Here is a 14,079-nt window from a genome sequence, read left to right as displayed (position 1 = left end):
CGCTGAGCTCCTTGCCCTTCTCGGAGAGATCGGCCTCCAGCCGCGCCACCTTCGTCTTCAACTCCTCCTTGGCGGCCTCAGCGGCGGCGGCGGCGTCCTCCGCTTGCTTGAGGGCTCCGCCAAGCTTCTCCTCGCGCGAGGCAAGTTCCTCCTCGTGGGCGTCGAGATTGACCTTCCGCTGCGCCAGCTCGCCCTCCTCCGCGGCTAGCTTCACAGCAGCAAGTCGCTGGCGCTCTTCGGCTTCGGCCTTCTCGAGGAGAAAGGCCTTCTGCGCTTCAACGAGCCGCTCCCGCTCCTCCGCCAGGGATCGGAGGTCTTCCCGGTGGAAACCCCCGAGCTCTTCCGCGCGCTTTTCAATGTCTGCCCCGCCTTCGCGACAAGTGCCTCACGGGACTCCAGCTTGGCCTGTCACGCGCGGTAGAGCGACATCAACCTCCGCAGCAGCCGGTCTTCTTCGGGCTCGTTGCTGCTGCTGCTCGGCGCGTCGACCAGCGTCAACCCCGCGGAGGCAAGCACTTCTCCGTCAAAGATCTCCCCCTCGACCGGCGCTCTGGAGCTTGATGCCCAGGGAAGATTGATGAAGACGTCGTCGCCGGCCTTTAGGTAGACGCCTGGCTGGGGCTCTCCGGAGCCTGGCGCTGCGGCAGCGGTGGACGGATCGGCGGTCGGTGTAGCGCCTGGCGCTCCTGCGGCCTCAGGGCCGTCAGTGCGATCGCCGGACCCCTCGCCAGTTGCCGCGGCATCTGCCTTGGCGGCCTCTGCACCGGCGGCATCGCCACCACCGGTTGCCTCGTTAGCGGCGACCTCGGTTTCCATCTGCTCCGCAGCGGGTGGATCTGACGGCCGGAAAAAGGGGAAGAGTCAAGCAAAATCCAGCAAAAACTCAAGAAGATCAAAAGAAGAAGAACCCAAGGGAAGTTTTGAAGCAAAAGGAGTACCTGCACTAGGTTCTGCAGTCGTGGTCTCCGCCGTTGGGGGGCCACTGGCGTCGTCCCTCGCCGGAGATCCCTCCCTTGCCGGAGACTTCTCCCTTACCGGGAAGCCCTCCCTTGCCGGAGAATTCTCCCTTGTCAGGGGATTTTCCCTTGGCTCCTGGTGAGGCTGCTCGGTTCCTACACAAGCCAACAAGCAGATATCAGCAAAGACAAGTACCCAAAGGCGCCTCGCAGCAGAAAGTAAATCGTACACTTACGCTGGGGGCTGCCCTGGAGGAAAGTCGCCGGGTCCGGCAAGCTTGTCTCGGGCGCGCTACCTGCTGTCGCAGTGGGCTCGTCCTCGACGACGATCACCGGGGCCTTGGCTCTCTTTGCTGCTCTATGAGCCAGAGTCCTGAGAAGGAACAAATTCAAAGCAAAGCAAATGAGATACAAGACAAACAGCAAGATTTGAAGAATTATAAGTACAACAAGAGAAGCTTACTCTTCTTCTTCTTCGTCGTCGGAGCTGAACGCGGAGAAGTCGAAGTCCGGCGCGCGCCCGGCGTGAGGACGTGGAGGGGTAACTTCCCTTGGCCGCTTGGCGGGAGCGGTGGTGGTAGGCTGAGACGACCCCGCTCCGTCTGTCGGCGCAGCGTGAGTAGCGGCAGGAACTGAAGCGGTGGTCCGGCTAGCCTCCGCTCTAGTTGCCGTCGCAGCATGAGGCGCTCCCGCGGCAACGGTGCCTGCCGCGGTAGAGCGTGTCACGCGGCGCGGCGACTATTGACCCGCTTGCCGCTCCGCCACGTCACAGGCCTTGCGGAGACGCCTTCTTGGCGGGGATGGAGGCCCTGCTTGCGGCGAGCTGCCTGAAGACGAGGAGGAAGAAGAGTTGATTTCCAACGAGCCGCTCGTGTCCCTGGCGGGCTCGCTCGGCTCGGCGTCACGCCCGACAAGCTCCTTCTTGCCGGCGGCTTCCCCTCGCTCAGCACGGCTTGCCGCTTCCGCTGCATCAGCCTCCTCCACAGTAAAACCGAACTCGCCCGCGGCTGCGGCTGCCCGCTGCCTCCTCCATCCTGGTGGCGATGAGCGCCAACTCCGCATCCGTGGTGTCGCGGGTGAGGCCGTCCTTCTCGTCGGGACGGACTAGCACTTCCACCAAGTCGTCGAAGAACTGCTGCACGACCTCGTCGGCAGGTTCCTGCCAAGTTGGCACAATTCCATGCGAGTCACACTCCGGCATCATTGCACGGATGCGATCGAGCGAGGAATTGTTGCACAACGGCACGACGCCCCCCGGCAACCTGAACACCTCGGGATGTTGGGGGTCATATTTGAACAACTCCTGCAGCATTGCGTTGAGCTCCAGGACTGTGAAGTTATAGTTGAGGCCCGGCCGCAGCCTCATAATGTCTGCCGTGTTCTTGAACTCCCAAGTGGGCCTCCCCCGTTCCTGCAGGGGGGCGATGCGGCGGCGAAGGAAGTCTGCGCCAACAGCGCCAACAGTAAGCCCGGCAAGCCTGAGGCGCAGGATCCTGGTGACGGCAATTCTCAGCCTGTCGTCTTCCGGGGCCATGTCGCTCCAATCGCTGCCGCGTGCTACTGGGGTTTTGCGCCGGGTGGTGAATGGCTGCGGATCCTCTTCGTCAATCCAGCACCAATCCGCTCTCCACTCCTCCCACTTTCCGCGGAACTCTCCCTCCAGATAGGTCTCCTTCTTGCCGGCCCTTGAGATCCAGGCAATCCCGCTGGATAGAGTCTCCCCTCTCTCTACTCGGGGTATGAAGAAGTGGCAGAAGAGGGCTACGTTGGGGAGGACTCCGACAAAGTTTTCGCAGAGGTGTGCGAAAACTGCCATGGTCAGGACGGCATTGGGGGTGAAGTCAAGGAGATGGAATCCGTACGTATTCATGATGTCGCAGAAGAAATCTGAGAAGGGCGGGCAGAGCCCGCAGTAGAAGAACAGAGCAAAAAAGGGGTATCCGTTCGGAGCCTTCTTCCAAGCGATGGCGGGGAGTACCTTTGTGCGCGGATGCGCGCGCGTCTCCACCGACCAGAAGAGGTAGTACTTCTCCCTCATCTCCTTCGCGGCAAGCTTGGGGGGGAAAACTGCCCGCTCCTTCCGCAGCGCCGCGAGCCGCTGTGCCTCGGTCGACTTCACGGCCTTCCCCTTGTCGGCTTTCGGAGCCATGGCGGAAGCAGTGGAGGAGGCCGACGGCGTTGGTGATGCTGGCGGCAATGGGGGGCGGGGCGCTGCTCTCTCTCTCTCTCTGCTCTGGGAAGGCGAGGGAGCGGCGGAGGTTTCTGAGATTGGAAACAGCAACGGACGAATGTGCGAACTGCCCCCATTTCCTCTGCTTATAAAGGGGGAGGGGGCGGACGTTCCGCATTTCCGAATAAAATAACCACCCACGATCTCGCCCACGACGCCGCATTCAACGCGTGCCGTTCGGGGAGGGCGCGGTGGATACGGAGTAAGATACGGCGTAACCTAGGCCGCGCGTGCCCATGCCCTGTTTTGGGCCTGGCCCAACAGCGCTCGGCACCGTGTATGGCCCAGGCCCGGGGGCTCCTGTCGGTGTACTAGAGTAGGGGTACCCTAGTATCCCGAACTTGTGCACGGGCAGTCGCAGCATCCCGCGGCAAGGCTTGCCAGGTGACCGCCAAGGTCCTCCGTGGTTCCTTTGGAGCCATTCAAGAACAAAGTGTCCAAGCCAAGAAGACAAGACCCCGGCAAGAGGAGCTTGCCGGGAAGGCTAGCAAAAGCGTCCAAAGACCCCGGCAAGAGGAGCTTGCCGGGAAGGCCGCCTAAGGCATTGCAAGGAACTTGCCGCGGCGCACCACGCGCCCCGGCGAGGCCCGGTGAGCAACAAGCTCCCGGGCGCGACAAGACAACGGCAGCGGCAAGGCGCTTGCCGCGATAGTCCACCTCCCTGGGCCCGCGCTCCAGTAACATCCACCAACGTGTCGCTCTGGGACCCTTCCGGGCGTACGTGGCGGGAGGCTGTGCAGCCAACGGCGTGCGGTGGCAAGTGGCGCTGACAAGATCGCCATCGTGGCGAACGGTGGCGACCCTGGCGGTCCCTCTTCGCACTGTTTAAGGCGACATAGACGGGCATTTAAGGCCCTTGTCCCCTGCCGTCAGGGTTAGGTATGATACACTGTAACAGGTAGCTGTGCCTACCACCGCACCTTTCCATTTTTGCCCTTTACCTCTGTTGCCGCCTGTCGGGAACCCCTTGAGCATATAAAAGGAGGCCCGTGTGCAACGTAGAGGGGGTTAGCTAGTTGGAACACTCACGCTCGGTCTTGCTAGCTGCTGAAGTGTACTGTAGCATTCGACGCTCCCGAGCAAGAAATCAATACCAACCACAAAGCAGTAGTAGGGTTTTACGCATCCGTGCGGCCCGAACCTGGGTAAATCGCTCGCGTGCATCGCCTCGATCCGCTCTTTGCACGACCTCCGCCCCCGCCGAACCGAAAGGGATCCGGTACGCCGGTCCCATAGGTGCCCGTGGATCAGTACCCCGGCACGGGATCATGCATTACGGTACGAGTAAAGTGACTTGCCGGTAACGAGATTGAACAAGGTATTGGGATACCGATGATTGAATCTCGGGCAAGTAACGTACCGATTGACAAAGGGAATTGTATACGGGGTTGCCTGAATCCTCGACATCGTGGTTCATCCGATGAGATCATCGAGGAGCATGTGGGAGCCAACATGGGTATCCAGTGTTGGGGAACGTTGCAGAAAACAAAAAATTTCCTACGGTTTCACCAAGATCCATCTATGAGTTCATCAAGCAACGAGTGATCGGATTGCATCTACATACCTTTGTAGATCACGCACGGAAGCGTTCAAAGAACGGGGATGAGGAAGTCGTACTCGACGTGATCCAAATCACCGGAGATCCTAGCGCCGAACGGACGGCACCTCCGCGTTCAACACACGTACGGTCAGCGTGACGTCTCCTCCTTCTTGATCCAGCAAGGGGGAAGGAGAGGTTGATGAAGATCCAGCAGCACGACGGCGTGGTGGTGGATGCAGCAGTCACCGCAGCAGGGCTTCGCCAAGCTCTATGGAGGAGGAGGTCTTGGAGGGGAGAGGGAGGCGCCAGGGGCATGGGTGCGGCTGCCCTCCCTCCCCCCTCTATATATAGGGTCCCCAGGGGGGGCCCTGGAGATCCAATCTCCCAAGGGGCGGCGGCCAAGGGGGGTAGAGTGCCCCCCAAGGCAAGTGGGGCGCCCCCCACCATAGGGTTCCCAACCCTAGGCGCAGGGGGAAGGCCCAAGGGGGGCGCACCAGCCCACTAGGGGCTGGTTCCCCTCCCACTTCAGCCCATGGGGCCCTCCGGGATAGGTGGCCCCACCCGGTGGACCCCCGGGGCCCTTCCGGTGGTCCCGGTACAATACCGGTGACCCCGAAACTTGTCCCGGTGGCCGAAATAGCACTTCCTATATATAATTCTTTACCTCCGGACCATTTCGGAACTCCTCGTGACGTCCTTGATCTCATCCGGTACTCCGAACAACTTTCGGGTTACTGCATATACATATCTCTACAACCCTAGCGTCACCGAACCTTAAGTGTGTAGACCCTACGGGTTCGGGAGACATGTAGACATGACTGAGATGGCTCTCCGGTCAATAACCAACAGCGGGATCTGGATAACCATGTTGGCTCCCACATGCTCCTCGATGATCTCATCAGATGAACCACGATGTCGAGGATTCAAGCAACCCCGTATACAATTCCCTTTGTCAATCGGTACGTTACTTGCCCGAGATTCGATCGTCGGTATCCCAATACCTCGTTCAATCTCGTTACCAGCAAGTCACTTTACTCGTACTGTAATGCATGATCCCGTGACCAGACACTTGGTCACTTTGAGCTCATTATGATGATGCATTACCGAGTGGGCCCAGAGATACCTCTCCGTCATACGGAGTGACAAATCCCAGTCTTGATCCGTGTCAACCCAACAGACACTTTCGGAGATACCCATAGTATACCTTTATAGTCACCCAGTTACGTTGTGACGTTTGGTACACCCAGAGCACTCCTACGGTATTCGGGAGTTACACGATCTCATGGTCTAAGGAAAAGATACTTGACATTGGAAAAACTCTAGCAAACGAACTATACGATCTTGTGCTATGTTTAGGATTGGGTCTTGTCCATCACATCATTCTCCTAATAATGTGATCTCGTTATCAATGACATCCAATGTCCATAGTCAGGAAACCATGACTATCTGTTGATCAACGAGCTAGTCAACTAGAGGCTCACTAGGGACACATTGTGGTCAATGTATTCACACATGTATTACGATTTCCGGATAATACAATTATAGCATGAATAATAGACAATTATCATGAACAAGGAAATATAATAATCATTTTATTATTGCCTCTAGGGCATATTTCCAACATCCAGATCCCGTTGTTGGTTATTGACCAGAGAGCCGTCTCGGTCATGTCTACATGTCTCCCGAACCCGTAGGGTCTACACACTTAAGGTTCGATGACGCTAGGGTTGTAGAGATATGTATATGCAGTAACCCGAAAGTTGTTCGGAGTCCCGGATGAGATCCCGAACGTCACGAGGAGTTCCGGAATGGTCCGTAGGTAAAGATTTGTATATGGGAAGTTGTCATACGGTCACCGGAAAGGTTCGGGGGCATATCGGTATTGTACCGGGGCCACCGCAGGGGTTCCGGGGGTCCACTGGGAGGGGCCACCTCTCCCGGAGGGCCTTGTGGGCTGTATGAGGAAGGGATCCAGCCCAAAGTGGGCTGGGGCGCCACTCCCCCCTAGGGCCCATGCGCCTAGGGTTGGGGGAAACCCTGAGGGGGGGCGCCCCCCTTGCTTGGGGGGCAAGCCCCCTCCCCTTGGCCGCCGCCCCCCCTCTAGATCTCATCTAGAGGGGCCGGCCCCCCTTCTCCCTTCCCCTATAAATAGAGGGGCAAGGGGAGGGCTGCTAGAGACATCCAAGGCGCAGCCCCTCCCCTCCCCAACACCTCTCCTCCTCCGTCACGAGCTTGGCGAAGCCCTGCCGGAGTACTGCTGCTCCACCACCACCACGCCGTCGTGCTGCTGCTGGAGCCATCTTCCTCAACCTCTCCTTCCCCTTGCTGGATCAAGAAGGAGGAGACGTCACGCTGACCGTACGTGTGTTGAACGCGGAGGTGCCGTCCGTTCGGCGCTAGGATCTCCGGTGATTTGGATCACGTCGAGTACGACTCCCTCATCCCCGTTCTTTGAACGCTTCCACTCGCGATCTACAAAGGTATGTAGATGCAATCTGAATACTCGTTGCTAGATGAACTCATAGATGGATCTTGGTGAAACCGTAGGAAAATATTTGTTTTCTGCAACGTTACCCAACAGTGGCATCATGAGCTAGGTCTATGCGTAGTTCTCTTTGCACGAGTAGAACACAATTTGTTGTGGGCGTAGATGTTGTCAACTTTCTTGCCGCTACTAGTCTTATTTTGCTTCAGCGGTATTGTGGGATGAAGGGGCCCGGACCGACCTTACACGTACACTTACGTGAGACTGGTTCCACCGACTGACATGCACTAGTTGCATAAGGTGGCTAGCGGGTGTCTGTCTCTCCCACTTTAGTTGGAGCGGATTCGATGAAAAGGGTCCTTATGAACGGTAAATAGAAGTTGACAAATCACGTTGTGGCTTTCACATAGGTAAGAAAACGTTCTTGCTAGAACCCTATTGCAGCCACGTAAAACTTGCAACAACAATTAGAGGACGTCTAACTTGTTTTTGCAGCAAGTGTTTTGTGATGTGATATGGCCAAAGTTGTGATGAATGATGAATGATGAATGATATATATGTGATGCATGAGATGTTCATGCTATTGTAATAGGAATCACGACTTGCATGTCGATGAGTATGACAACCGGCAGGAGCCATAGGAGTTGTCTTTATTTTTTGTATGACCTGCGTGTCATTGATTAACGCCATGTAAATTACTTTACTTTATTGCTAAACGTGTTAGCCATAGTAGTAGAAGTAATTATTGGCGAGCAACTCCATGGAGACATGATGATGGAGATCATGGTGTCATGCCGGTGACAAGATGATCATGGAGCCCCAAGATGGGGATCAAAGGAGCTATGTGATATTGGCCATATCATGTCACTATTATTATTTGATTGCATGTGATGTTTATCATGTTTTTGCATCTTGTTTACTTAGAACGACGGTAGTAAATAAGATGATCCCTCATAATAATTTCAAGAAAGTGTTCCCCCTAACTGTGCACCATTGCGACAGTTCGTTGTTTCGAAGCACCACGTGATGATCGGGTGTGATAGATTCCAACGTTCACATACAACGGGTGTAAGACAGATTTACACATGCAAACACTTAGGTTGACTTGACGAGCCTAGCATGTACAGACATGGCCTCGGAACACAGAAGACCGAAAGGTCGAGCATGAGTCGTATAGAAGATACGATCAACATGAAGATGTTCACCGATGGTGACTAGTCCGTCTCACGTGATGATCGGACACGGCCTAGTTAACTCGGATCATGTTATACTTAGATGACTGGAGGGATGTCTATCTAAGTGGGAGTCATTAAATAATTTGATTAGATGAACTTAATTATCATGAACTTAGTCTAAAATCTTTACAATATGTCTTTTAGATCAAATGGCCAACGTTGTCCTCAACTTCAACGCGTTCCTAGAGAAAACCAAGCTGAAAGACGATGGCAGCAATTGTACGGACTGGGTCCGGAACCTGAGGATCATCCTCATAGCTGCCAAGAAAGATTATGTCCTAGAAGCTCCGCTAGGTGACGCACCCGTCCCACAGAACCAAGATGTTATGAACGCTTGGCAGACACGTGCTGATGATTACTCCCTCGTTTAGTGCGGCATGCTTTACAGCTTAGAACCAGGGCTCCAAAAGCGTTTTGAGCGACACGGAGCATATGAGATGTTTGAAGAGCTGAAAATGGTTTTCCAAGCTCATGCCCGGGTCGAGAGATATGAAGTCTCCGACAAGTTCTTCAGCTGTAAGATGGAGGAAAATAGTTTTGTCAGTGAGCACATACTCACAATGTCTGGGTTACATAACCGCTTGACTCAGCTGGGAGTTAATCTCCTGGATGACGCGGTCATTGACAGAATCCTCCAGTCGCTTCCACCAAGCTACAAGAGCTTTGTGATGAACTTCAATATGAAGGGGATGGAAAAGACCATTCCTGAAGTATTTGCAATGCTAAAATCAGCAGAGGTAGAAGTCAAAAAGGAACATCAAGTGTTGATGGTGAATAAAACCACTAAGTTCAAGAAAGGCAAGGGTAAGAAGAACTTCAAGAAGGACGGCAAGGGAGTTGCCGCGCCCGGTAAGCAAGCTGCCGGGAAGAAGCCAAAGAATGGACCCAATCCCGAGACTGAGTGTTTTTATTGCAAGGGAAGTGGTCACTGGAAGCGGAACTTCCCTAAATACTTAGCGGACAAGAAGGCGGGCAAAACAAAAGGTATATGTGATATACATGTAATTGATGTGTACCTTACCAGTACTCGTAGTAGCTCCTGGGTATTTGATATCGGTGTAGTTGCTCACATTTGTAACTCAAAGCAGGAGCTGCGGAATAAACGGATACTGGAGAAGGACGAGGTGACGATGCGCATCGGGAATGGTTCCAAGGTCGATGTGATCGCCGTCGGCACGCTGCCTCTACATTTACCTACGGGATTAGTTTTGAACCTCAATAATTGTTATTTAGTGCCAAGTTTGAGCATGAACATTGTATCAGGATCTCGTTTAATACGAGATGGCTACTCATTTAAATCCGAGAATAATGGTTGTTCTATTTATATGAGAGATATGTTTTATGGTCATGCTCCGATGGTGAATGGTTTATTCTTAATAAATCTCGAGCGTAATGCTACACATATTCATAGTGTGAATACCAACAGATGTAAGGTTGATAACGATAGTCCCACATACTTGTGGCATTGCCGCCTTGGTCACATAGGTGTCAAACGCATGAAGAAGCTCCATGTAGATGGACTTTTAGAGTCTCTTGATCACGAATCATTTGACACGTGCGAACCATGCCTCATGGGTAAAATGACCAAGACTCCGTTCTCAGGAACAATGGAGCGAGCAACCAACTTATTGGAAATCATACATACTGATGTGTGCGGTCCAATGAGTGTTGAGGCTCGCGGTGGCTATCGTTATGTTCTCACCCTCACTGATGACTTGAGTAGATATGGGTATGTCTACTTAATGAAACACAAGTCTGAGACCTTTGAAAGGTTCAAGGAATTTCAGAGTGAGGTTGAGAATCAACGAGACAGGAAAATCAAGTTCCTGCGATCAGATCATGGAGGAGAATACTTGAGTCACGAATTTGGCACACACTTAAGAAAAAGTGGAATAGTTTCACAACTCACGCCGCCTGGAACACCTCAGCATAATGGTGTGTCCGAACGCCGTAATCGCACTCTATTAGATATGGTGCGATCTATGATGTCTCTTACCGATTTACCACTATCTTTTTGGGGCTATGCTTTAGAGACTGCCGCATTCACTTTAAATAGGGCTCCATCGAAATCCATTGAGACGACACCGTATGAATTATGGTTTGGGAAGAAACCTAAGCTGTCGTTTCTAAAAGTTTGGGGATGCGATGCTTATGTCAAGAAACTTCAACCTGAAAAGCTCGAACCCAAGTCGGAAAAATGCGTCTTCATAGGATACCCTAAAGAAACTATTGGGTATACCTTCTACCTCAGATCCGAAGGCAAGATCTTTGTTGCCAAGAATGGATCCTTTCTAGAGAAAGAGTTTCTCTCGAAAGAAATAAGTGGGAGGAAAGTAGAACTTGATGAAGTATTACCTCTTGAACCGGAAAATGGCGCAACTCAAGAAAATGTTCCTGAGGTGCCTGCACCGACTAGAGAGGAAGTTAATGATGATCATGAAACTTCAGATCAAGTTGCTACTGAACTTCGTAGGTCCACAAGGACACGTTCCGCACCAGAGTGGTACGGCAACCCTGTCTTGGAAATCATGTTGTTAGACAACGGTGAACCTTCGAACTATGAAGAAGCGATGGCGGGCCCGGATTCCGACAAATGGCTGGAAGCCATGAAATCCGAGATAGGATCCATGTATGAAGATGAAGTATGGACTTTGACTGACTTGCCCGTTGAGCGGCGAGCCATAGAAAATAAATGGATCTTTAAGAAGAAGACACACGCGGATGGTAATGTTACCATCTATAAAGCTCGACTTGTCGCTAAGGGTTATCGACAAGTTCAAGGGGTTGACTACGATGAGACATTCTCTCCCGTAGCAAAGTTGAAGTCCGTCCGAATCATGTTAGCAATTGCCGCATACTATGATTATGAGATATGGCAAATGGATGTCAAAACGGCATTCCTTAACAGTTATCTTAAGGAAGAACTGTATATAATGCAGCCGGAAGGTTTTGTCGATCCTAAGAATGCTGACAAGGTGTGCAAGCTCCAACGCTCGATTTATGGGCTGGTGCAAGCATCTCGGAGTTGGAACATTCGCTTTGATGAGATGATCAAAGCGTTTGGGTTTATGCAGACTTATGGAGAAGCCTGCGTTTACAAGAAAGTGAGTGGGAGCTCTGTAGCATTTCTCATATTATATGTAGATGACATACTTTTGATGGGAAATGATATAGAGCTTTTGGACAGCATTAAGGCCTACTTGAATAAGAGTTTTTCAATGAAGGACCTTGGAGAAGCTGCTTATATATTAGGCATCAAGATCTATAGAGATAGATCAAGACGCCTCATAGGTCTTTCACAAAGCACATACCTTGATAAGATATTGAAGAAGTTCAATATGGATCAGTCTAAGAAGGGGTTCTTGCCAGTGTTGCAAGGTGTGAAATTGAGCTCAGCTCAATGTCCGACCATGGCAGAAGATATAGAAGAGATGAGTGTCATCCCCTATGCCTCAGCCATAGGTTCTATTATGTATCCATGCGGTGTACCAGACCTAATGTAAACCTTGCCGTAAGTTTGGTAGGTGGGTACCAAAGTAATCCCGGCAAGGAACACTGGACAGCGGTCAAGAATATCCTGAAGTACCTGAAAAGGACTAAGGAAATGTTTCTCGTTTATGGAGGTGACGAAGAGCTCGTCGTAAAGGGTTACGTCGACGCCAGCTTCGACACAGATCTGGATGACTCTAAGTCACAAACCGGATACGTGTATATTTTGAATGGTGGGGCAGTAAGCTGGTGCAGTTGCAAGCAGAGCGTCGTGGCGGGATCTACATGTGAAGCAGAGTACATGGCAGCCTCGGAGGCAGCGCATGAAGCAATTTGGGTGAAGGAGTTCATCACCGACCTAGGAGTCATACCCAATGCGTCGGGGCCGATCAAACTCTTCCGTGACAACACTGGGGCTATTGCACTTGCCAAGGAGCCCAGGTTTCACAAGAAGACCAGGCACATCAAGCGTCGCTTCAACTCCATTCGTGAAAATGTTCAAGATGGAGACATAGATATTTGTAAAGTACATACGGACCTGAATGTAGCAGATCCGTTGACTAAACCTCTCCCTAGAGCTAAACATGATCAACACCAGAATTCCATGGGTGTTCGATTCATCACAATGTAACTAGATTATTGACTCTAGTGCAAGTGGGAGACTGTTGGAAATATGCCCTAGAGGCAATAATAAAAGGATTATTGTTATATTTCCTTGTTCATGATAATTGTCTTTTATTCATGCTATAATTGTGTTATCCGGAAATCGTAATACATGTGTGAATACATAGACACCAACATGTCCCTAGTAAGCCTCTAGTTGACTAGCTCGTTGATCAACAGATAGTCATGGTTTCCTGACTATGGACATTGGATGTCATTGATAACGAGATCACATCATTAGGAGAATGATGTGATGGACAAGACCCAATCCTAAACATAGCACAAGATCGTATAGTTCGTTTGCTAGAGTTTTTCCAATGTCAAGTATCTTTTCCTTAGACCATGAGATCGTGTAACTCCCAGATACCGTAGGAGTGCTTTGGGTGTACCAAACATCACAACGTAACTGGGTGACTATAAAGGTATACTACGGGTATCTCCGAAAGTGTCTGTTGGGTTGACACAGATCAAGACTGGGATTTGTCACTCCGTATGACGGAGAGGTATCTCTGGTCCCACTCGGTATTGCATCATCATAATGAGCTCAAAGTGACCAAGTGTATGGTCACGGGATCATGCATTACGGTATGAGTAAAGTGACTTGCCGGTAACGAGATTGAACGAGGTATTGGGATACCGACGATCGAATCTCGGGCAAGTAATGTACCGATTGACAAAGGGAATTGTATATGGGGTTGCCTGAATCCTCGACATCGTGGTTCATCCGATGAGATCATCGAGGAGCATGTGGGAGCCAACATGGGTATCCAGATCCCGCTGTTGGTTATTGTCCGGAGAGCCGTCTCGGTCATGTCTACATGTCTCCCGAACCCGTAGGGTCTACACACTTAAGGTTCGGTGACGCTAGGGTTGTAGAGATATGTATATGCAGTAACCCGAAAGTTGTTCGGAGTCCCGGATGAGATCCCGGACGTCACGAGGAGTTCCGGAATGGTCCGGAGGTAAAGATTTGTATATGGGAAGTTGTCATGCGGTCACCGGAAAGGTTCGGGGGCATATCGGTATTGTACCGGGGCCACCGGAGGGGTTCCGGGGGTCCACCGGGAGGGGCCACCTCTCCCGGAGGGCCTTGTGGGTTGTATGAGGAAGGGATCCAGCCCAAAGTGGGCTGGGGCGCCACTCCCCCTAGGGCCCATGCGCCTAGGGTTGGGGGAAACCCTGAGGGGGGCGCCCCCCTTGCTTGGGGGGCAAGCCCCCTCCCCTTGGCCGCCGCCCACCCTCTAGATCTCATCTAGAGGGGCCGGCCCCCCTTCTCCCTTCCCCTATAAATAGAGGGGCAAGGGGAGGGCTGCTAGAGACATCCAAGGCGCAGCCCCTCCCCTCCCCAACACCTCTCCTCCTCCGTCACGAGCTTGGCGAAGCCCTGCCGGAGTACTGCTGCTCCACCACCACCACGCCGTCGTGCTGCTGCTGGAGCCATCTTCCTCAACCTCTCCTTCCCCCTTGCTGGATCAAGAAGG

This window comes from Triticum urartu, chromosome 1, assembly GCF_003073215.2.
Source record: "Triticum urartu cultivar G1812 chromosome 1, Tu2.1, whole genome shotgun sequence".
NCBI classification, from domain to species: domain Eukaryota; kingdom Viridiplantae; phylum Streptophyta; class Magnoliopsida; order Poales; family Poaceae; genus Triticum; species Triticum urartu.
This window is presented reverse-complemented; position numbering follows the sequence as displayed.